This window comes from Microtus ochrogaster, chromosome 6, assembly GCF_000317375.1.
Source record: "Microtus ochrogaster isolate Prairie Vole_2 chromosome 6, MicOch1.0, whole genome shotgun sequence".
In the NCBI taxonomy this organism is placed as follows: domain Eukaryota; kingdom Metazoa; phylum Chordata; class Mammalia; order Rodentia; family Cricetidae; genus Microtus; species Microtus ochrogaster.
This window is the reverse complement of record NC_022013.1, coordinates 52797127-52822282: the sequence shown is the minus strand read 5'-3', so window position 1 is coordinate 52822282 and position 25156 is coordinate 52797127. Positions and strand designations below refer to the sequence as shown.

The 25156-nt window shown below is 49.2% G+C and overlaps 1 protein-coding gene across 2 annotated transcripts in view; it reads right to left on the bottom strand.

Annotated features, from left to right (window-relative positions):
- The window catches only part of Tspan14 (tetraspanin 14), a 54140-nt gene extending 30876 nt beyond the window's left edge, over window positions 1-23264 (bottom strand). Inside the window, exon 1 of one of the 2 annotated variants that reach the window (XM_005348581.3) lies at window positions 23113-23264. The gene's annotated coding sequence lies outside the window, so the exon portion shown is untranslated. Of the gene's footprint in view, window positions 1-22415; window positions 22580-23112 lie in introns of those variants that run through there. The other variant, XM_026779916.1, reaches the window with a different exon arrangement.
- Between the last annotated feature and the right edge of the window lie 1892 nt (window positions 23265-25156).

Sequence of the window (25156 nt, the reverse complement as noted above, 5' to 3'; positions counted from 1 at the left end):
ACATACTCTGGAGAGCAGGATGTTCAGATCCATCTCCCCCTTAATCATCTTTTCTTGTGAGGCATCCAGGAGGTGGGGTGTAGGAAAGTGTGAGACTGTGGCAAATTTCCACATGATTAAATCCCATTAAAATAATAAAAGAAACATAAGTCACGAAAGCTTTCTGGAGGTGCAGCACTGATAGCAGGTAAATGTTTGTGACATGACTCAAGCTCACAGTAAACAGTGGTTATGGATGGTGTGCAGAATGAAAAGGACAGCGTACTTTATAGACTATCCAGGGGCACTAGCTCCTACTTTCAAATTTAAGAGAATGCCACCACTTCTAGAGGTAAGAATGTCTGCACACTGCAGGCAGCAGATGGATGTTACCCTCAGAAAAGTCAACAAACAGTCATAGAAATTAGATCTGGTCACATCCTAATCCAATAAACTCATGACTAAGAATTGCCTCATGAAATAAGCCAGCAGAAGAAAATGAACTAAGTATGAAAATGCACTAAGTATGAAACATGAACATCGTGGTTTGTAATTACGGAACAACTTGTAGGCCTGTGGGGAAAGGCCAAATGGAAAAGCAGAGCACAAGAGGGGGTTGCATGGCGTGGGTCTATGAATGATTTTCCACAACGTTTCCACCATCACACTTGCCATTACCATCTTGGCATTATAAACACTGATGGAGGCCACTGTGGGGGAGTGGAGTGGGGAGCCCATAGTCATCATTAGCAGGGCTCCCTGATCTGACTACCATATTAATGCTGCAGCAATCTTCCCCACTGACTTCCCTTAATTTAAAAAATTAGCACCTGTTCAACTATAAAATATTTCCAATTCAGAAGAATGAAAGTGAACTGACAGATCAGTAGACCATAGCTTTTCAACTGGCATGATTTGACCTGGAATGTCTCCTGCAGGCCCCTGGAGGACAGCAGCAGTTGAGAAGGTTGTGGGCCTTTAGGAGGTGGGCCTGGCTGGTAAGAGTAGGTCATTACGGATTGGTATTTGAAGATTACAATCCCACCTAGCTTCCTTGTCTGTATATGCTCCTACTACCAGAAAGCTTCATAATACCTTCCTTGCTATGATTGACTGGACCTCCCTGAACTATGAGTCAAAATAAACCCAGAAAATTAATTAAGTTGCTTAGGTATTTTGGTCACAGACATGAGAACAAATGTACCCATTCTTTAATTATGGTCCACTGCGATGGCATTTCAGGGACTAGAGGTGTAGGGGCAGCACTTCCCTAGCATACATGACCCTAGGCTCAATCTCCAGTACTGCTATGATGGATGGATGGATGGATGGATGGATGGATGGATGGATGGATGGATGGATGGATATATGCAGTGTGCATACTTGCATGTACAATTTCTTGAAATTCTGATCCTTATCACATGGTATGCATTCCTTATTCCCTGTCGTTTTGAATGTTTAATCTTATTTATATACAATGTAAGAATCAACTGTCACAAAACATGAGAACCCAACAATCATGTTGAGAAAAATGGTGGACCCCAGCCTTGCCCCTGGGTTCAGGCCTTTCCCACTTAGACTGCATTAACTTCTAGCTGACTATGTCAGCTAATCTTATGTCAACTTGACATACAAACTAGAGTTATCTGGGGTTTTTTTTTGTTTTGTTTAAACATTTATTTATTTATTTATTTATTATGTATACAATATTTTTTCTGTGTGTATGCCTGAAGGCCAGAAGAGGGCACCAGACCTCATTACAGATGGTTGTGAGCCACCATGTGGTTGCTGGGAATTGAACTCAGGACCTTTGAAAGAGCAGGCAATGCTCTTAACTGCTGAGCCATCTCTCCAGCCCCCAAACTAGAGTTACCTGAAAGGAGGAACCTTAATTGAGAAAATGCATCAGTGAGACCCAGCTGTAAAGCGTTTTCTTAATTAGTATTGATGGGGGAGGGCCAAGCCCATTATGTGTGGTTTCATCCCTCAGCTGGTGGTCCTGGGTGCTATATAGAGCAGGCTCAGCAAGACATGCAGGAGCAAGCTAGTAAGAAGCACTCCTCCGCAGCCTCTGTATCAGCTCCTGCCTCCAGGTTCCTGTCCTGGCTTTCTTCAATGATGAACACTGCTATTGAAGTGTAAGTCAAGTAAGCCCTCTCCTCCCCAACTTACTTTTTGGTCATGGTGTTTCGTGGTAGCAACAGAGACCCTAAGACACTGACTCTCATCTTTTACATCTGAGTACCTCTTGGAATGACTCTATATGCTTCCATTAGTGCTACCTGGCTCTTACTTTAGAGCATTACTTGTTCAGGCCCCACTCTGGAAGATGATGATTTAACTCTATTCCCTACCAACCCCATCTTTCCCTAAGCCACTCCCTCACGCTTGTTCTATCTCCATCTAATTATAGTGACACTGTAGAGCTGACTGCGATCATTTTCAGAGTTGGTATTATGATGAGCATGTGAGCTAGCAGAATGAGCCACACAAACCGGGACTGTTTTCCTTTTCGGGTAATTTTTTTTCCCCTCTAGAATGATTATTTTTGTTGACTTGGCATCTTATGAATTTATCAACAACCTCAAATTCAAATGAGAGCTGCTGAAATCTGCTCTCAGTAAGTTCTTATGCATCGGATGTTCTATTCCTATCCTCAGAGCAGAGTTTTCCAAGGTACTGGACAGATGAACACACAATTTCCCTTTGGGTACTGCCCCCAGGAGGTCCTGCCTATACTTAGTGTTGTGAGAAATCCTGAGATTCTAGATAGGGTACAGGGTTATGTTTACCTATAAGTAGGAAGTCTAGGCTGGGAGTCAATTTCATACAGAAAGTGAAGTCGCCCCTTCTCCATTGTCTATATTCTAAGCCTAAATCTATTTGATCCCAAATCTTTGTTCTTCAAGTTCTTTCTGTAAACTTATGGGGTTGTCTACACATATACTGAGACTTTGACACTGGTCTACCTCATGCAGGAGATTCCATGTGAAAAGGAGCTTCCAACACGAAGACAATTTCTTTTCCACAAAGTGTCTTCTTCCACGAGGCCACCGCCCTCTGCAGCTCCTTTTAGTGGACATGGGAACCTGGGCTAACACTTCAGACACCTTACATTTTCCGCCCTATTACCCACCACCCACCTCTGAGCTCTAGCTCCCAAAAACCACTTTAATGTTACCTCCTACTGCTTCTTAATAGTTCTATGATATTTTTGCTCAGCTCTTGTTTTTTAATTACTTTTTGCATTTTAAATGTGCCTTTAGAGCTATAATCTTGTTCTTATTTCACACTATTGCACTTCTCTTCCTCCAAGCAAAACGTCTGAACAGCCTTCCTCAAAAATAGTTCTTTCTAAATAAGCTGTTTCTCTCAAGATTTTTTTATTGCTGTCACTCATGGTAGGTACTTTCCATATGTCCAGTAATATTTAATTAAGAACAAATACAATGTGTCCTTTAGCAGGAAGATTTCTATCTAGGATGATCTGGCTGAGCCATTTGCTAAATCCATGTTGCAAATATTTTTGGGTTTAGAAATGTTGGTCTGTTTGCTTTTTGCTTTTATTTAGTGAGGTTTCTCCAACCAAGCCACCAGTGTTCTAGAAAACAACTCAGCTGGAGAATTGAAACAGTACGGTCTCAACATGAACCCCCAAGAATCCCTGAGTCTCCTAGGCTCAGGTCTGCCTACTGTAAAATAATTTCCAACATTCTATTATTATGGGAGGGGGAGACAGAGCGTATCATGGAGTACAGAAGGAGTCTAAGATAAAACATCCACCGTGCTCATGTTTACTGACTCACCCCACCCTCCTCTTCCCTCTTAAAGCACTATCTGAGGATTCTATACAAGTGCCCTTCTCCTCTTTTTCCTGCCAGAATAACTCGGTGTCATCAATTCTTACACCAGATCACTCAGTCACTTACTCATAATTTACATTTTTCTTCCTATTACCACTCACTGATGCCCAAACTGGCACACTGATTCCTTTATTAAATTCCCCTTAATTTACACGATATTTTACAAGAAAGTAAAGTTAGATATGTCTGCTCGATTCACACGTTCACCCATTACACTCTGAGGAAGGAGTTTTGGGTGCCGCTTTTTATCTAGTGAGGTAAAAACATCAGGAATCATACTCTATGAAGAGCAACAAAAACTCTGTACCTACAGTTACTAATCAACTGGTCTTCACACGGAAAGAGTGTGAGGGTACAACACACAGTTGTCTCTGGACACCTGTAGGGATGGCACGGAAGCCAAAACCCAGGCAGATCCCTTCAAAAGAATGTAGGGCCAGCCAGATGGCTCGGCAGGTAAAGGCACCTGCCGCCAAGCCTGATGACAGAGTTCTATCTCTGGAATCCCCATGGTGGAAGGAGAGAACTGCCTCAAACAGTCACAAACAGACAGATATAAATAGACAGACAGACATACACATATCCAAACATGCACAGAAAGTATGTGGTTTTAAAGAGGTATTCTTCACCGTGCAGCTTATGTATATCTTCTCAAAATTTAAACCATCTAATGCACTATAAATACTATGTAAATTGTTGCTTGCTGTATTGAAGGAATGATGTTCAGGCAAGATATCTGTGCAGACAGACATACCCTTTTCCTTGAGTATTTTTATTCTGCGGTTGGTTGAATCCATAGATTCAGAACCTGTGGGTATGCAGGACGGTCTGTAATTACATAAGCCCTAAAAAGGAAAGCTCTTTCCCGGCTGAAGGCAAAAGCAGAATGCACAGGCACCAAGCATAAGCAGTTCTGTTTTACTCTTGCTGGTTTGAGGGAGGCACGTGTGACCAGAGAAGGTAGGAGTTACGCATGTGCTGACAGTCAACAAGGAGACAGGGATCTCTGTCCCAAAGCAGCAAGGAGAAGATTTTGCTACAGATCGTTAAAGCAAAAATCTGGGGTAAAGTTCACTGTCTCCTCCTCTCATTTCCAGATCTGCTGGCAGTTCTTAACCTCTGGGACTCAGAGTTAGCTGTCTAGAGCACGCAGTTTGGTGTTTGGTGGTGCCACACCCAAAGGAGTCAAGTCCTCGCTCACCCAACAGACAAGGGAGGCCAGCCTCCTTCAGGCATTCCTAGGGCCTCCATTCTCATCTCAGCAGCTGTCAACTCTCTCCTCATTCTTACTTGCCACCTTTGGACCGTGTGCAGTTTAACAGCAGGCACTGACACCATGGATCAGATAACAGCACCAGGAACTCAACTTTGCCAGAGATGCAGATCTCAGTCCCCCTCAACTCAATCAGTACTTTAGTAAGACTAAAGATGAGAGGCCCTGATAGCAACAGCTCTCTCTGCTGCACGTGACAAATCACGACAGAAGAGAGTAAGAGAGACAGACAGGCAGGCAGGAAGACATGGCCAAGAGAAAAGGAAGCCAGAGGACAGTAAACAAAGGGAAACAGTGTTGGGAAGGCGTGGCTACAAGTGTTCTTGCCCTACCTTGCAGAACCTGACTAACCATAGAGCAGCAGGCTGCCTCGCCAGTTTAGGGCAAGCTGTGCTCTGTGTGTTCACCACCACCCTCCTGTAAGGTAGCTCCAAACTTCAGAGCCTCTCTCTATTCCTGTCTTGTCCTTCAAGCCTGATTCCTAAGCCTCAGGCAAAAAAGTAGGCCAAGGTCCACCTCACTTCGGTCCCTGAGTCAGTACACGTACACACCCAGGCTCTGAGACAGCTGTTCCTGTTCCTCTCCTTTCCGCCAGGGGACTGCAGTTTAGCTCTTCCTCCCCACACTAAGTCCTGAAGGTCTCTCGCAGGTCGGCATCCACTCCTCTCCCACTCGCCCTGTTTGTTCTGAACCCCCAACCTATCTCAGTGCCTTCACTACCCACTCCCAGACTGCAACTGCCCACCCCCTTCACACACAGTTAGTGATCCCTGACATCTCTCCTCCCTCTCATTCTCCAAAGCAGGCCATTAACCAAGAATCTACCTTTTCACAAGGCTTCCAAGGCTCCTACGCACTGATGCCAGGCCCTTCCCAAAGGAGGCCCTGTTTCATAGTGCTAGGACCCTTCTGAGCCTCCAAGTAGCACTCTAGGGCCCTGGATGTTCCCACTAAGAGGCTTTAGAGCTAACAGGGTAGTAGGAACATTCATTCACAAACTCACAGGGAGGCCCCGGAGAGCAGGCTGGGGAGAGGTAAATGCGAGTGGGTGCAGAAGGGGCAGGAGTTCTAGGAGAAGAGAAGCATGTGATAACATGCCCAAAGAGCTGCTCACTGCCCACAGGAATCTCACAAAGCAACCATTTTAGGCCTTAGCCCAAGGCACTGCCACCCTATAAGCAAAAGAAGGGGCTTAGCTCTCTGACTCACGAGTCAGACCCGAGAGTCAGACATGTCTGTGGCCTCTGGTGACCCAGTCCCTAGCCAACTAACACCCCACACCCACGGCCTAGAGCCACTAACTAGGATCAAAAAGCGGGATACCCTGGGAAGACACTATAAAGCTTTAGAGGAAGCCGCTTCCTTTATTATAAGAACTCCCCTAAAGGATGGTTGTACAGGAGGAGATAAAGGTCCCAAGTCTGTGGGACCTCGTCACCATAGCCTGGGAATCTAGCCAGCCAGTTCTGAACCCTGCCAGGCTTTCCAGTGGGCATAGTGTTCTATGTGCCTGGCTTCCTGTTAAACCACTGAAGATAACAAATTAAACACAGAGTTTCTACCAACAACTCACAACCCCAAACCGGCTGAGTGTCAGGAACATCAACAGGCCTCCTGGCTAACTCAGAGAGTCAGCTTTTGTCTGCTTTGGTGCCAGCGGTTGCTGCATAGGGAGAGGTGCTAAAGGAGGGTGTGTATGTGTCAGGGAAGGGGCACTACACGGTGTGAAATGGAGGTCACCTAATTGAGTGATTTTTAGATTTTTTTTATGATTTTTTTAAAGTTACAGGAGCCTTTGTTCAAAAAAGCTCTGACCCAGAAACCCTGCATGGTGGCAAGCAGAGTGGGTCACTTTTCTCTGAAGTTAGCTAGCTCTATGGGGTGCCCACTGGAAGGAAAATGTTGAGCTTGGTCCAGCTGAATCCACACACACAACATGCAGATTAGTCCAGATGTTTCCAGAGGTTCCTTCAATAAAGACTAGGATAGATCTGAAAAGCCACTTATTAAAAAAAAAAAAAGATAAACAAAAAAGAGCTCCTTACAGGAAAATGCCAAAGGAAAAATGGAGGGCATTGTGAAGTTAGATTGTTGCCATTCAGGATCCGTGACTGGAATAACCCATCCTGTCAGGATTCCTACATTTTCAAATGTAGGTCTCCAAGCACCTCCCCAAGGGCACTGACTAATTACATAGGGCAGCCTAGTAACTTAGATGTGGAGAAACCAGCTGACAGCACACTGCTGCTCACAGCACCAGCAATGAGTCAAACTGAGTCAAACGCACCTGGTACCTCATGTGGGTCCCCAGCAGAGGCGCCCGGGCCACACTGCTTCTGTAGGAAGTGTTCCTGAGGAAGGTGCATGACCTGACTCTAATTGTGCAGAAACATCAACCGAACACAAATTACAAGTGGTTCTGAAAAATAAGGGGCCTCAAGTCAAAACACAGTCTGTATCTTTTTCTCTTAAAAAAGGAGGAAGAGGGAGGTGGTGAGGGGGGAGGGGGAAGCAGCAGCAGACAAAACATTAAGGCAATGAGTCTGCAGGCCAAGCAGAGGTTTTCAGAATGATTCATGCCACAGCTCATACAACTGCAATCAAAGTTTTGGTGCAGCATCTGCAGGCCCAGGTGCGGCAGGCCCAGACGCCCACAACAGCCATGGCCTACCTCTCTGGGTTACAGGTTCACTTCCCAGCCGGTCAATAGTGGCCACCCCTTTCATCCCAGCACTTGAGAGGCAGAGGCTGGTGGACCTCTGGGAGTCTGAGGCCAGCCTGGTTTACAGAGCAAGTTCCAGGCCAGCCAGAGCAATCCTGTAGTTCATTTCCCATAGCATTTTCCCCTCTGCCATCAAAGGCAAAACCATCCACCCACATGACGCAGGGTTGACATTGTCAGTGTTGTATACCTCATAATCTAAAAATGTTAAGTCCTGACAGAATATCTACTCTGGTCAGTTACACACAATGTGGAGAATCTGGGCCAACTCACAGCACTTGGGGGCAGGCAATAACAACTTAGAAGGCTAGTTGTATCCCCAGAACTCTGGAGACATAGACTAGGCCCTGTGCCAATTCAGATATTCTCCAGTGGGCCATACCACCAATGGTTTCCAGACCAGCAGGGCTGAAGAGAGCCTGCTTGGTATCTCCTTGTTGCACAGGCTAGCTCAGCAAGTGACCCCTTTGTTGTGGGAGAGGACACTTCATGGCTTGCTTCTGCCTCATCAGGGCACAGTGCAAATAACTCCAATGCAGAGCTGGGCATGACACGGGGACTCAGATGGCAGCTCCTGAAGACAGCAAGCCAGCACAGGAAGGCAGAACGCGGACCAGAAAGTGTTCCCCAGAGCAGCTGGGTTAGGTGTCAGGTGGGTGAGGACACAAGTTCTACAGGCACACAGGCATGAGAGCAACAAACAGTAGTGACTCATACATACATGCGGACATGCAGCAACTAAGCTAGTAGCAAACCATCGAACCAGACGCACCCTCCAGTGCATTTTATCAGCAGAGCTCCCTGTGAACCCCCAGCTATAGGCTGGGCACTGTGGACAGTACCAAGACAGAGGCCACACGACCACCTTGGAAAGACCAACACTAGGGTGAGAGCCACTCCTGAACTCTACAGTTACTCCCGATGAAGAAAGAGCCAGCTCTGGAAAAGAGGACTTTGCTCCAATAACGAGGTCTCTGCCGGTCAGTCCAGAGCTCTGCAGAGCTGCCAGAACTCGGCCTGCATGCCTAATGGGGATATGAAATGTTCTCTTTTGTCTGGGCTGCTCCCACCCCCAACCCCACCTTGCTTCTCTAACACAAGGAAACTACATGAGAGAATTCTGAATGACATATATTTACTCCTTGTCTCCATTTTCTTCTTGCCTAAAAGGCTGAACGATTATGGTTCTGAGATGCTTAAACCGTGGTGCATCCAAAACTGCATGGTATGTACAGTATACTATGTTTTGAGACATAACCCCACTATCCCCTCTCCAATACAGTATTCTAGAGAACTCCTCCAACCTTTCCCTGCTTTCTGAGAGAGTTGAGTTGAGTCACTCTGGGCCTTCCTCAAGCAAAGCAGAGCTACTTAGGGAAGCAACGAACAAGACTACTGACAAAACAAGTAACAAAGCCTTGCAGAAGCTCGGAGAAGTGAATCTTGCTGGGGAAAACTAAATAAAGATAAGTACTCTAGACTATCAAATGAAAAGAGGAATAAAGAAGAGCTCCTTGAAAAACTGGGACTCACGGGTGGGAAACTGTGAGCAGGGTTAGCAGAAGGGGTGGAGGCGGCAGGCAGCAGGGGGACAGGTGGGATAAATATGAAATCTTTCCCCAAAGTCCGAGACCAGAACCAGAAGCAAGCAAGTGGTGCACAGCCACCTCAAACATGCTCTTGGAAAACAACTTCAGCCAAGGAAGCAGGTCAGTGCCCTGCTCAGCCACCCTCCTGCAGCAGATGTGGACAAACACAGACACCCACAGTCACACATTTATGCAGAGAGTAAAAGGACCTTGAAACACTCAGTATTAAACAGGAGGTCTCCATCAAATCCCTCTCCTCAGGGCTCAAGAAACCCCGAGAAGAAGAGACAGAAAGAGTGTAAGAGCCAGAGGGGATGGAGGACACCAAGGAAAAAAAGCCCTCTAAATCATGTGACTAGTCCACACGTGACCCCTCAGAGACTGAGGCAGCGTTCCCAGGGCCTGTGCAGGTCTGCATCGATGGGTTCCTGGAGGTAAAGCAAGATGTGGCCATGTGCCTAGCTCCCTAATCCAGAAGCGATCTCCGATGTATAACCACTTGCAAATGAAAATTTATTTCTTCCAAAGGGAGTCTCCCTGGAGAAACCCTACTCTTAAAGGTAGGCTGCATGCCCGGCAGTAGATGGCCAACAGAAAACAAACTCAATGGCATCTTTGGAGGTGTTCCTTGTCTCACAATGTCGTATTAGGGCTTTTCCTTTAAAAAAAAAAATTATTATTCTTCTTTTGTCTTTTTACCCTACAAGTCCTTTGCATGTATTTTATGGCTTCCAGTTTAGTGTTTCTATGGGATTCCTGAGTGTGCAAATGGAGTGGGTCTCAGTTTCTTGTGTCTTCTCTTTGACTCTCTATCAGTTTTGTCCAATTCTGATGTGTTAGTTTTTGTTTATTTTATTACTATCCCTTTAAAAAATAAACAGAAAATATCGATTTGTAGTCGCTCACCTGAGTTATTTACTTGAACACCAATATATACCAAAGGATCTTCGTCCAGAATGTTTTGTGTTTCCCCCAAAATGCAAACCACACCTACAGCCTGATTCTGACTCTGTCCTCCAGCTGGTAAAAGCTGAGGAAGACAGATGGGGTGGGGTAAAAGGTAACAGATGGTCCACGGAGGCTCCAATTACCCACTCAGCTCCCTGCCCCACAGATGACCTCACCAGCAGACTAAAGGGGCTCACTGGATCTCAGCTGCACCCCCAGACAACCAGCACACCTGCAACACACTGCACACCTGAGAAGGGGAGGACACAAAACCGGAGTTTCTGGCCGATTAAAAGTACACAACTTTACAGGAGACCAGAGGGTAGACAGCAAAACCACAAAACACTGGCGAGGTGTGAAAATAACAGGGCAGGCGTCAGGGTCAGTGCCTCTCAGACTTGAAAGTGCACACAGCGCCTGGGAATCTCTGAAAAGACAGCTCTGATTGGCTGATCTGAGGTCAACCTTCTCCCACAAGGCTCTGCATCTCAAAGGCTCCCAGGTGATGCTGATGCTGCTCAAAAGGGAGGCTGAGCAGCCAGAGAAGGCAGGGCAAACAGAGGTGCCTGGAGGGCAAGTCAACCATCAGGTGACAGCGTCCTCACTGCCTCACTGCATACGAACTTGCAGGGATCTGCCCCACGCTTCCACTGTGGAATTAATTGGTATTTTAGTGTAGCCCACCGATCATGGGATTTTTCTTTGTTTTTGTGGACTGAGAGAAGCTAGACAGACTCCTGAGCAGCGGGTAAGCCCTCTTCCACTGAGCCCCACCCCAGCCCTCTCACAGCAGTGAGAGCTACTCTAAGCAAATGAGCGAAGCCTGCCTCCTGTGAGGCCTTTAGACTTCTTCCAGGGTGGGGGAGCCGTTATTTGGGGAGATACACGAGAAGGTCCAGTGACAATCTGTACCTGTCCTGTGCTCAAGGAAGGAGACAGCAGGACAGCAGATGGGACAGGGAGCAGCCAGGGTTGATTGGGCACAAGGATCAAGCAGTGAGGCTGGGTGGTCAAAGGCAGATAAAGGGCCACAATCCCACCCTGAAAAGATGCCAAGAAAAGAATATTTTGCCTCTTCTTAATAAAATAGACACAAAATTTAAACACACACACACAGAGTAAGAAGCTAAGAAGTTGTGGGGGGAGGGGAGGTTATATGAGGTGTATCCCTACATTTTCGGATTTAACTTTCCTGGTATGACCTCACTTTGGGGGAGGTAAAACAAAGAAAGCTTTATTTCTTCTGCCCAGATCCAACAAGAGAAGAACTAGACCAGTAGAGAGGAGGAACCACGTCCAGGTCCACTCAGGACTTCTCCAGGGAGTCACTGGCCCTGTGCTCTCAAGAGTCCCCACGACCAGGCAGGGTGGCAGTGCAGCCCCAGTGGGGAACCACAGACAGTCTTTAGGGCCACCAGCCTGGAACAGCAGGGGAGAAATGGCCTGGAGAGAAAAACCCTTTATTCAACATACCTATCTAAAGCCATTTTCTTCTACGAGATCCTAAAAGAACAAGGGGCCTTCAAGATAGTGACCCACTCTTTAGGAGTTAAGACTCACAAAACTAAAAAGGTCACAGCTAGAACCTTGCCCAGGTTTGTCTGAGCAACCCCTCCCTCCATTATCCAGACAAAGGCCTACATTCAAGGAAGAGAAATGCCAGTGGCCAGCAAGTGTACCTCCAGGACTCAAGCCCCTGCCTCCAATTCCTGTGCTTTAATCCTAAGCAACTTGGGGAGAAAAGGGTTTGTTCCATCTTACACTTCCATGCATTTGTCCACCACACAGGAAAGCTGGGGCAGGAACTGAAGCAGAGGCTTACTCTTTCTTACCAGCTTACCTTCACGGTTTGCTCAGGTTGCTTTCCAATACAGCCTAGAACCACCAGCCCAGGGACAGCACCACCCACAGGGGGCTGGACCCTTCCATGTCAATCACTAAGAGAGAAAATGCCCCACAGACAGACTGACTTGCCTACAGACCACTTTGATAGAGGCATTTTTCTCAGCTGCGGTTCCTTCTGCCACATGCCCTAACGTGTTAAGTTGATAAAACACTAGTCAGGACAACGGAGCAACCTGCACTGTGACCCTGTCTTCCGGAGATCACTTGGATACCTCCAAAATGGGGTCCATATTTTACACGTGTAACAGTGAACTCCAGCCCATTCTGATCTGAGTATGCTACATTTGCTGACATGAAGACAGTCTAACACACAGGGTTTTTTGCACGTGGAGAGGGGGGTGGCCCCTAATTTAAAAGACAGGCTCGATCTGAAGATAGTGACTTCTGAAAGAATCAGTTTTGTTTTTTTCTGGACAAAAAAAAAAAAAAACTACCCTACATTTCAAAGGGTAACAGCTCTGACAGCTCCTGGTGTGGCTTAGACAGGAGACAGAAATGGCTAGGGCAGATCCACCCCCAGGGAGAAATCCCTAACCCTGCAGTGAGAGTCATCTTCCAAAGAGAATGCTCCTTGTGACCAGTAAAACTGGGAATGGGGAAAAAGGGAGACATTGAGAGTGACAGAGCAGGGACTGCTTCCCTTCGGTTGGAGAAAAATCATCACCACCATAAAACCAAAATCAACAATTCCTCCATTTCTCTGGCACCCAGGCACTGATAAGTAGGAGTTGTTCTGACAGACCTTCGAAGGCAAGCTTACCATACTGTCAGGAGGTGCTTCTGCTTAGGACCAAGTGACCAGTTCCCAACCTTTCTCATGAGCATGCATGTGCACGCGCGCGCGCGCGCACACACACACACAAACACACACACACACACACACACACACACACAGCAATGGCCGAAACCTAGTGAGCACTCCTGCCTTGGCTCTAAGAGTCCCTATATGACCTGGTAAGAGGAAGACAGAACAAAGGGAATGCTTGGCCTCCCTGGGAGATAGAGGTACACATAGGGAGCCACCAAGCCTTTGGCCCAGTAGGCAGACTTGCACCATGAAAGTTTCCACTGGTTCTGTGCCGGCCTTCAAGAGCTCAGAGATGGCTAAACAAAGGAGAAGAGCTGTGCTCGGCAGCGGCAGCGGGGGTGGTTGCTGGCTGGGTTGCCGGAAAGCAGGCTTTTCTGTAGCTGGGAGCTCAAGGAGGGATGAGGGACGCGATACAGGGTGAGCACAAAGGCAGATGGGGGCGCCTACAAGACTAACAGAAGCTGAGGCACGTGTCTGGCCCCCACCCAAGGGTGCAGCTGGGCATCGAGAGCTCTGTGGACATGCTTCCCAAGGTGGTGGGCAGGCGGCTGACGAGTCAGCCTGGGCATCCTGCTCCTTCCCAGCTGTTTTGATTACAACCCAAGGAGCACCAAGCAGATCACATGACATGAAAGAAGAAAGGGATCTTCACACAGGTGCCCACAAAAGTCACAGGGAGAGAGAAGGCAGGGCTGGAATCTGAGAACTGTAGGCCCAGTGACTCAGGGCTGTCAGCAGACTCCACTAAACACAATGGCCTCCAGCCGTCATTAACAATAGCAGCCCTGGCCCCTCCCTCTCCACCCCCCCACGTACCCCCCTCCCACACACAAATCCATGATGGAAGGCCTCAGGAAACCAGGGCAGAGACCATGAATGGCTCCACTGTCATCACTAGGCCCGCCTCCTTAGCCTCACAGGTCAGGCCTAGCTGTCACCAGGCCACAATAGAAACCTCTGTGCTACAAAGGGCCAAAGCTTCCAACAACAGAGCCTCCAGCATTGATAGTTCTGGGCTCCTCATGGGGACTGTATGTGACTGCAGTGGTTAGGAGTCCTCTGTATGGGAGATTGGTAGGGGTACAGTTCACAAAACCACTAGGTCAGGGCATAGAATGGAGTCCCCCTAAGATCTCCCTGCTTCTTGTCTTGCACTGACCTTGTATGGGGCAGCCACAGCTACAGAGGGGAGACAGCTATGGTTGGCTATTTCAGGGGGACACAGGCTACAGGAAACAAGGAAACTGTCAGAAAATTTTAGGAAGCCTGTGCCCTCTCCTACAATCCTCTCTCACACCCCAACCCCTCCTCTCTACTCAGGAAGGACCTACTCAAAACAGAAAACCCATCTACCATTTTCCTGGAGGTCTTCATAGGGAGTTTTACACCAAGCCAGTCAGACCCAGCTGCAAAGCAGGCAGGATACCAGGGCTCCCACAGCAGCGGGATCAGCTGCCCTTCTAGCTTGTCTGAGACCGACCAGTTCCAGCTTGCTTTCACACTACCCAGAGCGTAGGCAGCTCCGACGAAGTGCACACTGTGAGAAGTGACCTCCCTGCACAGCTCACCTCACCAGCCTCCTCCTCAGACACCACAGCACACTTGTTCGTGCACAGGCCTAGTGGTCACAGCACAGCCAAGAATTCTACGTGTGCTCATGGAAAAAGCATGGTCTGAGCTGAGCCGCAAGAAGAAAAGGAAGGAAAGCAGCACACGCAGCCTCCTGCCAACTCAGCCCCCAACGGCAAAAATAGAAGATCCCCCTCAGCTTCACGCCTCAGAAACTTCCCTTCCTCTTGGAATCAAAGCAGCCATGTTTCTAACAATCCCCTCAACGCTTCAACTCCACAGCAGGCACCTCAGACCCACCTGTATGTTCAAGGCACCTGACAACCGGGCTTGTGAAAGCAAACACTGAAAGCAACCTCAGTGTCCATCAAGGGGGCTGGAAGAGTGAGTCAGTCAAGGCTCACTCTGCAGCAAGATGACCTGCTGCTGCTAACAAGAATGGAGTACAGTCTTTTCATGTATGTGTGCTAAAACGGGACAATCCCAGGATAAACCAGGGAGCCTCAGTATGGACAGAGCAATGTAAGCTGCATGCCACTGTGGGAATAAGCAAGAGAGATAGAGAGAGGGGTGTGTGCATGGGGGTTGTCACAATTGACTTGGCTCTGAACATCTGATGGTGGAGGCTTTGGGCTTGGGAGGTGATGCAGCTGAAGAAGTCAGAAGTATGCATTTCTGTTATTTCTTCTGGGTTGTTTTATGATTTAAAAAAAGGTGAAACTCAATTCAATGTGTTTACCTAACGTTTTGGCTAGAGGTACCATAACCAGGTGTACTTGCATATACCTATAATCCTAGTACTCAGAGTACTGAGGCAGGAGAACAATTTAAGAGTCAGCCTAGGCTATGTAGGAAGATTTTGTCTAAGAAAAAGAAAGAAACAAAGAGAGAGAGGAGCGGGGAGAGGGGGAGGGAAAATATTTCATGAATAGCTCTCTTTAGGCAGCATCTGGCATCTCCCTAAGACAAGATGCTGTGGGGGAGGGGAGGGAGAAGACACTAAGTCGGCCAGGGAGGGAGTACAGGCCTGGGAGCCCACTCCACTCCCTGCTTACTTCATTCACCCTAAGCCCACAAGCAGAAAGTTTTCCTATCGAAGAAAAGCAGATTTTGGCAGGAAGGAAACTAAGCTACCCACACACCAACGGCCACCTATAGGATTCCAAGATCAAAGGTGTTTGTCTGTCTAACAGCTTCTGTCTGTCTGTCCCAGGGAGGCTGAAATCAAAGCATCCTGCAGATGCTTCTCCAGGGGCCTCCCCAGCAGCCAGCAAGGCTCCAAGTCTTAGCGTTATGAGCCCATCCCTATTTTAGCAGCTAAAGAAAGCTATTTCAACAGATTTCTAGACCTGGCCCCACTCCAAAGGCAAGCTAAAAAACAGTTTCTCCAAAATCTCAGCTTAAAACCCCAACCCTTAGCCATGAAGCCGCATGTACCTTTCAAGAAACGGAACCATAGAATAGGGTTGAGAGACGCATTCCTATGTCTATTCTTGCTAAAGGGTTACACATATGGTCTAAAAGCCCCCCTTTAATGGGTGTGTCAATAAGTACTCTGCACTAAAAAGCACTGATGTACTTCCTTCTCTTGATTTTGCCCCTAAGGAATAATACAAAACCCATCCCGGCCTTTCTTGCTGCCTAGGGGATGACACAATGGCCATTAGAGCAAGTGGGGGCCACAGTATAGGGAGAGACCTGAATAACAGGGAGTGGTCATGAGCACAACCCTGGCTGCACACAACTTCAACCCCAGGAACAATACAGCTGGCTGTTTCATAATGGCTTCAAGCTCACAACTGCCCAGGGCTCAGAGAACAGAGGCCAGGGAGGGGACAAGTATGCTTTCCTGACTGTTAAGTGTTCAACAAATGACTCCCCCCAAAACAAGCACAAACGGGATCTCAAAGCTACTAGGACCACCCTAGCAACAAACCTAAAAGCTGGAAGCACCTCCTGCTCCCTTGACAGGGCCCAGTGCAAGGTCAAGGCACGTTCTACCAGGAACCCCACCTTTTATTATTTCTTCAAGGTTCCCCCACCTCAGGGAGGCTCTGAGTCTCCAGGGAATATCCTGTTTCACCATACTGGTCTTCTCAGGGGAAAACTTCAGAACTCAGAGGGGGTTCTGTGCAGAACCTGCCATCACGGTGGTACCTAGGTCCATCCTTTTCCTATGCTTGTGGCCATTCAGGGACACAAACACTCTCCACTACCAAAGACTCTTTTCTTGGCAACACCCCCCCCCCAACTTATCCTGTTTACACCATGGCTTGTATTCCACAGGAAGCAACTAGGACAGCAAGAGACAATGCCGGTGGAGAGGCAGGGTGACTGCAGAGAACAGGCATGATCTCCAGTCTGCCTCTGCAGGAACAGCTACTGGTCATGGGGGCCTTCCCTTTGGAGAAGTGAGTAAGCCCTACCTGCAGGTTTTTCTCAGAGCAGAAGGGAGCCTTGCTCCTAGAAGACTGAGATGAGAAGAGCTTCAGGCAGACAGATTAGTAGGTCACCTGCACCAGGGACACAGGGATGGATGACTAATGAAAGAGGGGACAGATAGAAAACCAGAGAAGTCTTCCTCTTGGAGAAGGGAAGAACATGCAAATCAGAAAGACAACTGGGTAGACCCAGGGAATGGGAGGGACCAAATATGGTCTCTCTACTGTGTGGACCCAGGGAATGGAAGGGACCACCCATGGCCCCTCCAGGACCCAGAGCAGAGAAAAGAAGAAAGTCCTAGGCTGGTAGGGGCTGCAGAGTGGTCCCACTGGTTTGTGTAGCACTGGGGAAGCACAAGACAGAAGCCCCTCTGCAGCTGTAGAGGATTTCAGAAAAGAGAATGCCCGTGATCGGATAGCCAATAGACCCAGAAGCCCAAAGTTTGGAGATGGGGGCTGCAGAGACAGGAGGTCCTGTTGCAGAGGGGTACGCGCTGCAACAAAAAGACTAAGGTTTCAATGGTGACCACCTTCAGTTCTGGAGCCTTACTGACAGTGTCAGAGGGAATGGTACTGGTTGGGAAACCCCCACAGGAGAAAATGTCACTCCTGAGAAACAAATGTGGGTGATCATGAGCCTAGCCAGTGTAAAAACTCACAAAATGGAACAAAGGATACTGAAAGGATTCAGGCCTTCACCAAACTTTAGCCAAGTGCTCTAAACCCTCTCTGTTCAATCAGCTCTGTCCAATCTCAGATTTGTGGAGGCCCATTCTCACATGAATCCTGCTAAGTCAATTTATCCCCCAATTTATTACCAAATTCCTCATCCTTCTTTATTCCCCACATAATATCTGGCCACTTGGCTTGCCTTGAGGAAGAACCCTACGAGGTCTATTCAGCTGAAAGTGTCTCCTACCCTCAAAAATTCTCTAGGATCCTGGCATACTGCTCCCTGGCTGTAAGTTCTGACTTTCCTAGGGTTCTGGAATTGAGCCCAGTCTCTCTCCCCTACTTAAAAACCTTGTTGCAGCCATCTTGAATAGTTCACCTTACCACGTTAACATTTTCTTCTTTAAACATGGAGTTCCTCAGGGTTCCAGGACTCAAGGCCCCTCCCCCTCACCTAGAGTATCACTAACACTTGGGTATGGAGTTGGTCACCTCCTACAAGCCTCAGAAAACTGGTTTCACGAGGCCCAGGAGTACAGGCTGGTCAAGAAACAGAGAAGGAATGGAGAGGGGCATTTAGGGCCAGCGTGGCAAGCAAAGAAGCAAAGCTGGACATCATCAACACTGAGACTATACAGTGCCAGTGCTGAGAGTCCCACCAGAGCATGAACTGTGCAGCGGATCTGGGGCACTAAACCCGAGGTAGGTATTTTCCTTATCCTCTGAAACTTTGAAGGAGACCCTGCTGAGGACTCCCTGATCATGCTAAACCCGTTCCCCCACCACATCAACAAAAACTTACAAAAGAGATTTATCTCAGGGGACACTCATTCCCTTCTAGTTGCTGTAAGGACCCTGGTTGGATGTCAGAGCTACGACATCCTCAAAGTCCCTGTTTTTGAGTGTTTGTTGGGCTCTGTAACATACAAGATCATAGACCCAATGGCTGGGGCACACAGCCAAAAAAAAAACCCAGAGAGAAGGTTTACCAGCCTTTGACCTGGCTCTTCCCCAAATCTTCCCCACCACCTCAGCTCTGCAAGATGACTGAGAACTCAAGAGTCTAGAGGACACCATTAGCTTACCTCCTACCAGTATGCCAACAGCCACTTTAGACATCTATTCTGGTCCTTAGACACAGTATACAGACCAAGAGAGTGGTCTATGACTGATAGATGTGGGCTCTGGCTGCTTAAAGAGGGAGGCAGAACAGATCCTAAGAGGTGAACAAGTCAATTGCAGTCTGCCCAAGCCCACTTACACTGATTACCAGACCTACTACTTCCAAAGAGAAAACCCACAGCCCCGCCCAGCCCCACCCAACCCTCAAGGGTGGAGGAAGCAGAGTTCCCAGAATCAGCTGTTGGTAAGCACTTGCTGGGAACTGCCCGAAAGATAGCAGCTGTCCCCAAACAGCATCAGGGTCAGGCCCAACCCAGAAGCCTGAGACTGTGGTTCCTCAAACCTGAAGTGTGTACTGGATTCTCAGCAGCCAAGACAGGCAGGGCAGGTCTGATTTAGCTCCCTTCAAAGAGGAGAAAAGATGTAACTCCAGTCTAGGTTGCACAGCTAGCAATGAGACATCAGCCAAAGGCTGGCCTCCTGACTGCCCGTCTGCAAGCTGGACTGCTGGGCATCTTCATGCTGAGCGGACAGGTGCATCAACTGTCGCACACAGGCCAGGTCCTGTCCTGAACCAAGGCAAGTACTTGCTCTGTCTGAATCAAAGCAGAGGGATGGAAGAGAGTGGCCAGGAGACCACGAAACCCGAAGTAATTTATAAGCTGGAGGCAGCACCGCTACACTGCAGGAAAAGGCAAATCGAAACGCTGCCCATTCACCAGGCCAAAGACTCTGAAAACAACCAAGCACAGCCTATTCTGGTCACGGGTGACCAGCCAGGAGCTGCAACAGGCCTTTATGTCTCCTGCCATTGCACAGAGGGGAAACAGGGGCCCTGAAAAAGCAGTACCCATGCCTTAAGAACCAATGGCAAACCAACCTTCACAAAGAATAACCCCAGGTCTCCCCGCCTCTACTCATGGCCCCTGGCTGATGTGCAGACAGAACACAAAGCAAAACCCAGTGTGGCTAGAGAAAAGCATCCAACAGGTTTCTATCCTGTCCTTCCCTCCAGTCACCCTAGCAAATAGGCGCTCTGCTCCACACACACTGTCCCGAAGCTTGGCCCCAGTCACAGGAGCAATTCTTAAGAGCATGGAAAAGAAGGGCACCTCTACCTGCTCGGCTTCTAGGAAAAGTAACTTCACATCCAGGCAAGGACGGGAAGTGCAACGTGCTCAACAGTCACTGGCCACAAGAGAAGGGCGGCCAAGCCTGCTTTCCTGCCCACAGGCCACACGCAGGATTATCTCTCAGCAGACACAAACAGCCAGCAGCAGGAAACAGGGATTGTCACCTCCATTAGCAGACTCTAGGCTGGGACTTCCTGCTTTAGAATAAGCATGGGAATTAGGTAATGAGGAAAAGGGCACGGCAGGCGCTCCAGTCACTTCTGAAGGGTCAGAGGAAAGAAGTAGGCAAGGTCTTTAAAGACCACCTCTCCATCCCTAGGGTTCAGTCATGTTTATTAAGCGTCTACCTTTCAAATGGGGCAAGCCCATCTTTAAAAAGCATTTCTTTGATTAGTTTACAAAAGCGTTCTTGATGGCACAGAGACAAAGAACGAAACTAGGACCCAGAGCTTGAGGAGAAACAAGTGACAGCCAAGTATAGGCTTCCTGCCATTCATTGTTTCTGACTTCAACCCCCCAACCCCATCCCGACCCTGAAGGTGACTACAGACGTGTTACTTGGTGTAGCCAATGAAATGCCACTTCATTATGCCACATCTGCCACAAATGGGCAGAAACGAGACGAGTCAAGACTCATCGGGCTATGTCTAAGTGACTAGGGATATGAACTAGGAACTGGTCTACTATAACGGCATCATAAAGCAGATAAGTGATGTGATGTAAATGTGGAGATGGAAAAAAAGACTTTGGTATTAACCAATCAAACCCTGATCTCTACAGAAGGTGTTGACTCTCCAGCCATGCTTGCAATGCTCTGGCCTTGTAGGGCAGACATTACAGTAGGGGCAAACCGTCAGGGATTTAGGGGTGGTATGTCCTAACTAATCTTGGTAGACAGTTGAGACACATGGAAGCTGGGTCTTAAGGGAACCTGTACTGAAGGACTCACTAGTTCCGCCTTGGGCCAGGCTTTGGCACTATGTTTAAGCAGCTCCAGGAGGAAGGCATCTCTTAATGAGAGGCTCCAACTCTCAGGCAGAGACCACAAGGAAATCACTTTGACCTTTCTGGGCCATAGTTTGCTCATTTGTAAAATCAGGTAGTTAATGTCTACCACATTGAGTTGTTTCAGGGATTAAACAATTAAAGGAAGGCTGAGACAGTGGCTTAATATAAGTCTCCATAATTACTAAGCCTTAACAAACTCACTATTATGCCATGTAAAAGCTGTACATTTGATCATAAGTTCACTAGATTTTAAACAAGCAACGAGTTCTCAGGACTGGCATACTGGCATTTTTAGGTGTTGTAAAAGATAATTCTGTTTAACTTCTCTGCTAAAGTTAAACAAGGTCAAATCCCTAGGCACATGGTGGCCCAGGGTAAGGCCCCGGAAGTGGTTAAAGAACCCAGGGCTTCCCTGCACCCTGGCCTCTTTGTAATTTCGCCTCATTTCTATAACTTGCAAGGCAGGCTCCTCCCCACCCACACAAGGCATGAGTTTCATCCTCCATCAGAAACACAGCAAGGGAGAAGCCCTCACCTGTTCTCAGAGAACACACAGTTGCCAGTTGCACTAAAGAAGAGGGTGGGAGGGGGGTGTCTTCCCAGGGCAGACAACCCTTCCCCTTTGGTGCCTTTTCTTCTTGGAAATAACCAAAACCTTTGTAGGATCAGTGGCTCAGATGGTTTGACTGAATGGAGCAACTAGGCCTAGGTCAAGCTCATATCAATAAACACCACTGACCACCTACTGGTCAGGAGGTATGAGCCCAGGAGTGTCCCGCTACAGCACAGGGCACCGCAGTCTCTGAAACACATTAGGTGGTTCAAAGAGGGTCCAAAAATGTAGAGAGGTTGCAGAATGTACAAATGTAGAAAGTAGGGCAGAAGAATTATGAATTCAAGGCAACCCTGGCTTACAGAAGACCCTGACTCCAAAAAGAAAAACATTCTCAGAATAGGCTACAAGGCTTCGGGACAGCAGAAGTCTGCACTTCTTTCTAAGGGTTCCAGAGCCCAGGAGTTTTGAAAGGAAGGGTGTCTCCTTGCAACCTCTGAGCTGTTAGAACGTGGGGCCCCAGATTTCCCCATAAAGAAGGAAGCACTCAGCAGGCACCAACTTCTACTTCGAAGTCAAGGGTCTATGTAGAAACTGTCCAGTATTTGGCAGGCAACTGACCCACAATCACCAATCCTAGGGCCAACCTCCTAGAGAGCTGGGAACACACCTGCTACAGACTCCAACCCACTGTCCTGCACACGCTGCCCAACACATCTCGATGTCCCCAAACACCACCGTCCTTATACAGCCATTAAGTGTTCACCATGGCTCTGCAACCAGCTCCAGGCAAGCACTGGCTTAAGACATTGAGTTTTGGAAATACTGACCGCCTCTCTCCCGAGAACGAGTTTCACTCCTCCAGACAGCAGTTTCTGAGGTTCAGGACCGAAGTCCCCATTCGCACACTTTCCCCACCCTCTGCACTGCACGCCTAAAAGGGAAGGAAGGGGGGCTGCAACCTGGGCCGAGCAAAGGTAAAGCTAGAACCAAAACTTGTCCAAAGCTCGGGTTAGGTCAGGGATCGGGCTCTACTTCCAAACACAGCCTCTAGCGACCAGCACAGAAATGCCGGCGTCGCCACCTCCTCAAACTCCGGCAGGACAGCGTGGGACCCGGAGGCTGGAAGCAAACTCAGGGTGGGTGGGGGCTGGGCGACCGTCCCCTCACCCGGGACCGGAGCTGAAGAAGGCGCCCTCCGCTGGGCTCACAGGTGAGGAGCGGCAGAGCCCAGGCGGCAGCAGGGTGCAGCCACACCTTCCGGGGCGCCCGCCGAGCCTCTCACTCCACACAGCGCCCGAGTTGGGCTCAGCGGGGTCCCGGCGGCGGCCTCCAGAGCTCGCGGGCGGTCTCAGCAGACAAAGCCCGCGCCGCCCGCGGGGCCGCCCCCCGCCAGGCAACGGAGTCCCGGGGCCGAGCGGGGACGCAGGGAGCAGCCGCCGCCGTCCCGAGGGGACGCTCACGAGGACCAGCCCGAGACAATGAGGACAGGCCCGACGCTGCAGCGGGGCCGCGCGGTCTACTTACCCGGGCGCGGCAGCGGCAGCGGTAGCGGCGGCGGCGGCGGCGGCGGCGGCGGCAGCACGGCCGGGCCGAGGAAGTTAGACCAAGTTCGGCGGCGCAGAGCGGGAGGGCGCGACTCGGGCCGTCCGAGCGGCGGGGGCGGAGCGCGGAGGGGCGGGGCCGCGGCGGAGAAAGAGGCACCGCTTCCCTGAGCCGCTCTGCAGCCCCACGCGTCTGGCCCACCCGGGCCCCGCCCCCGACGCTTGCTCCGCCCACACAAGGCAACACCCCATCGCTCGCTCCTCCCCCGAAACAGGGCGGGGCTCCCGCCGCTCGACCCGCCCCCTCGGCCATCAATCCGCACTCCCACCGCCGGCTACCCCTCCCACCTTGGTCTCCATGCCCCGCCCGTGCCCCGCCCCCACTGCTCACCCCGCCTCCACTGCTCACCCCGCCCTGAAAGCTGCCTGCCTTGGGTAGTGGAGCGGATCGCTGACCCGCCCCTTTGTCCGGCTCTGGGCGGTGCCGCAAACGGGATTTACCCGGATCCTCCCTCTCGGTGGCTCTGCGAAGCTGGCGGAGCTTGGATTCCGGCCAGTCACTTGTGGTGGCCAGTTGAGCGCTTGGCCGAGTTAAGCTATGCAAATGTCCCTCCGGCCTTAGTCCCTGACCCGGTCGGAGCTGAGCCGGGGAGAAAAGCGAGTTGTGAGATTCCTTGTCTCAAGGGATGGCTCGGGGTGACTTGGAGGTGGAAAAAGATTGGGGGGGAAAATGGCTGGTTTTAAGATGGAAGACCTTCCTGCCTAGCCTTGGGAGCCAGAGGTGGGGGTAGTCTTCTAGAAAGAGGTGGCGAGTCTTAGAGACTCTCCCCTTCCAGACTCCGGGCTAAAAATACCAAGCTTCCTTTGGCTAGCCTGCTGAGATTTGTACATCTCCTTTATGCTGAGGAGTTGGCTGGGATAATTCTTGGAAGTGGAAGGCCACAAGGACAGGCAGGTAGATGTACAATGGTATCCACACCGCTATGATGAAAAAGGCGACCTGGTCCAGCTTCTGCCTGCGTGCCTATAGAGCAAAGCACAACCTTGTTCCTTCTTGGTAAAATCAAGTGGCTTTTTGGGAGAGCTGAGGGCCAGGTCTGCTCCTCCTGGGCAACACAAAAGTGGCATGAGACTGGAACCATGTTTTTACACACGCAGCCAGCAGGTTAAGTTCATTGTAAAGAGAAAAATCTAGAAATGCAGTGTATTTGCATTGCTTGTTGTGGTTATTAGCAAGGGGGAGGTTGCCTGTCTCTAAAATACCCCAAACAGCACAAGGACCTGTCCCTGGCAAGGAAACCTGTCCACATTGTCACTTCTATTTGGCCAAAATGCATGATTGGGTGTCCAATGTGTGAGTACTGGGCCTTGTGTTTATGGTGGGGGTGGTGCAACAGAAACCTCTCCCTCCACACAGTGCCCCCCCCTTTTTTTTGAGGCAAGATTTCTCTGTAGCTTTGGTGCCTGTCCTGGAACTAGCTCTTGTAGACCAGGCTGGCCTTGAACTCACAGAGATCCGCCTGCCTCTGTCTCCCGAGTGCTGGGATTAAAGGCGTGCACCACCACCTCCTGGCTCACGAAGTGACTTTTAGTAGAAAAGACAAATTTCAAGTTGAAATCAATGCTGAGACAATGATGACAAGGGGCCTGGGATAGAGAATAAAAGTGGGCGTGGTCAGGAGAGCTGAGAAGGTGATGTTGAAACTGAAAGCAAAAGAATGAAGAGTTAGCCTTCTGGGAAAGTGGCGGGTAATACAGAAAGTGCAGGCTGAGGGCAGAGGGTGCCAAGGCCTTGGAAGGGGCACACTCTGAAGCTGTCAAGGAACTGAAGGAGAATTAGATAGCTATCATTTGAAGCCTGGTTTGTAAAAGTTTGGGGACAAAGTAGAGACCAAGAAAGAGGAAGAGCCGAAGAGAAAGAGCCTTTCTGTTTTGTTCCACTGAAGGGTTTTTAGAAAACACTAACATTCTGATTTGCTGCTGTGGGAAGAGTAGATGTAGCAGTTGTCAGGCAAAAATGAAAAGCA